Below are 3,455 nucleotides of genomic sequence, written 5' to 3' on the forward strand. Positions count from 1 at the left end.
CAGTTTTGCATGATATGTTTTCACTAAAATTACCTTTGTGAAAAATGTGCCCGACCTGCAGATTAAAAGATTATGGCTCGTTATGCAGCCAAATAATTTGCACCTTACTAAATAATAATTTTTTTGACCTAATTGCACCCGTACACGCTCGCCATGCCTTTAAGGCATATAGGTATAAAGGAGGTGTAAACATAAATACATTTTTTTTACTTATACGTTAACCGTTGTTACAAATGAAATAAATGTTAACACATCTTCTAAAATGGTTTCCAACATGGTTTCATTGTTTCAGTCCATGGAATTTAGATAAATCTATGGCATCATCAACCTACAACATGCAAGAATGATCAAGAAATAGAATGTTTCCAATATCTTACATTGAAACACTTCCGTTTTATTAGGAATGAGGAATGTGGGGGACTAAAAAAAGTCTGCTAACCAAAGAGCTGATTTGGAAGGGTATTCTAAAAATAATTAAAACGGTGCTAGAGGCATATGCATCAAAGTGTTGTGTTCCTGCTGCTATTGCTTGGACAGCAGTGACATGGGTAAGACAAACAGCAGAGATGTGAGTGAGAGAGAGCCCCCCCCCCCCCCCCCCCCCACAATGACATGACAGGGCTTGTTTGGCCGATATTTCTGGGTTAACAATAATAAAAATTATAATGAATATGTGAAATAATTATAGATCTATCTATTTGACTGTACATAACATTTTGTTAATAAATTGAAGCAGTAAGATCAGTCCAAATACGTTTTCTTTTGTTCTTTTACAAAAAAATTAGACAGTTGTCTGAAAAAGAAAGATCTGTATCTTTTCAGAATCATTGACCAACCTCTATACATAACATACTGCATGTTGCATTCCAGTCAGGGCAAAAACAGCTAACGTAGTCCCTTTTATTACACACAATTTTACGAGGCAGATTTTGCTCATTTTGTGCATTTTATCCAGTTTGTGCTTTCCGGTTTCACCAAAGTGAACCTAAATGTCTGCGTTCACCTTCTGCAGAGCTCTGTCAAAGACAGTAATGTTAGCATTACATTGGAGCTACATGCTTCTTTTCATTCTTCTAATTCTTCTTCTTCAGCTACTGTTTATTCTTCTCCCTCTTTATCTTTTTTTGTGTTTTATGGCAGTTGAAAGTAACGTTACAAGATGTGCAATTTTATTGTTCCGCTGGAGCAAAAATCGCCAATTGTTTGTCTCGTGATAAAACTTTGTCTAGGCTTTAAATTTTCGATTATCAGATGCTTAAGACCATCTGTTGCTGCATCGATGCTGAATCGTTTATGCATGCATTGAAATGCATCTTAAAACTGAGAATTCCCCTCACATCTAATACTTAATACTCAAATGTTGACAAAAATCAAAGGTCAGTGCACCTTTGAATTATTTAATTTCGTCAGATAAATTATGTCTGCTTGCAGTTTATTGCAGTTATAACAAAAGACAATGACATTGGACCGAAAAAGATGTGAAAACATGATTCTGTCATGTATCTGGACATTTGATTACATCAAATTATAAACTAGAAATTTGTAAAGTTATAAATTTAGTAGCTTTCGAAAACAAAGACATATACCTGTTAAATGAATGAGACAGTGTGATAACATTAAGGAGAACAATAAATCAGAACATTTCAAGCACCTTTTAGACATTTTAGTTTATGCATCCTGAAAACTACAACTACTTATCAAACTTCTTGTTGGAACCAAGTAAATATGAAAGCCCAGACTCATTCTGTATATACACTTTGGGATCCTTTATGACAATTAATAGAATTTTCATTTGTAAAAACACATTTTATGAGACTATTTAGAGTGAATTCGCCGTCATAGATGAAAAATTGTGTACTCTGATGAATGAGTTTTATCAGCACTATGAAATTAGCCCATTGTCTATAACTGACGTAGAAGTTGAGGGAAAGGATGTTATGGCCCTGTTTAGAGGTTAAAGATCGAGCTTCCATTTCTGATAAAAAAATGTTACGTCTGATCACAGAAGTTAAGCAAATAAAGCCCTTTCTTCAAGTGCTCCATCCTAAGCTGTGCGTCGTTTATTTATGCATATTTCCACAGATCTCACATTAACAGCACAGTTTACTGACCAAAGCATGCAATAGGTGTTTCAAATTTTATTAAACTAACGACGCACAAGCACACAAACAGAGCTTCCGAACACAACAATTTAGAATATAGCTCGTTTTAATGGTTTAGATTTGAACAAAACTGCAGTCAGAAGACTGGAGGCATGGGTAACGTTACCCAGCATGCTATTTCTAAGTGTGCATCAATCCATATAATCCCACTATGCTAACAAACTGGATTCTTTAGGTCTTTGTGGCTACATAATCTTTTGCAGGTGTTGTAAACTGGAAATGGATAGACAAAACAAAAGTAACCAACTTGTACTCGGAATTAAAGTGAAATTAGTATCCTACAAACATAACCTCTGCATATTTCTTTGGGCCTTTCATGTCCTCAAGGTTTCAATGGAATTCATATCACCCTGTCTGATGATGCCCTCACATTCATTTAGCATTCTCCTGACCCTCAGTTTCTAATGTCTCCTACCATAAATATGGAAAATGTGATTATGTTAGGAGTTTCCGCACAACCACACCAGAGTTATCATACTCCTATTTACTACTGGTCACTTTCTTCCATCTTTTCTTCTCCTTTTTCTGTGCATAAGCATGTGAACCCCTTACTGGTTGACACAGGAACACTGATATCTTGCTTGGGCCAAGCAATTTTGTGATTTCTCTTTGAGCACAAACACAGAACACACAGAATGCAAAGCTGTCTAGAAAAAGTCTAGAAAACTTCATGCATTTATTGGACTATAGTTTTTTCCTTTTTTTATCAGAACGTCCAAATAAGCCTTTAGAAATTAAATTAAAAAAAGTAAATTCAAATATTTTTCTGGAAAAACAAAAGTTCTTGATGATTGACCCTCTCTTCACCAAATATTCTGCATGTGGTGTCTCAAAAACACACGTTAAACATGCCACACAGTGGCTGAAATTTTAAGCACAATCTTATGAGCGGATTTTAAAAATCTTAAAATGAAAATGAATCAGCTCTCCCATCTTTATGTTGGCATATGCTGTTTTAAATCACTTTTTTCCCCCCGTGTTACTCAACTGACATAAAGAAAACTTAAAGTGCCTTATCAGTGCACGTACACAAGCTAGTTTCTGTATTAACGGCTGTAACAGGTATCGTTTTCAAGTCTCGATAACAATAGTGCTGGAGAAACAGTTTGTAGAGTAAGTCTTTGTGAAAGCAGTGTTTTGCTTCAAAGACAGGATGTGATTCCAGTTTTCCTGGTTGCTTGAATGCAATTGTTCTAGTGCGGAGGAAGGAAATTAACAGGAGTTTCCTTTAAAAGAGGAAAGTGCCCCTTTCCTCTCTGGAGGAGCAAACATTTTTGTAGTGAAAGAGGGACA

The sequence above is a fragment of the Odontesthes bonariensis genome, chromosome 13 (genome assembly GCF_027942865.1).
Source record: "Odontesthes bonariensis isolate fOdoBon6 chromosome 13, fOdoBon6.hap1, whole genome shotgun sequence".
NCBI lineage: Eukaryota > Metazoa > Chordata > Actinopteri > Atheriniformes > Atherinopsidae > Odontesthes > Odontesthes bonariensis.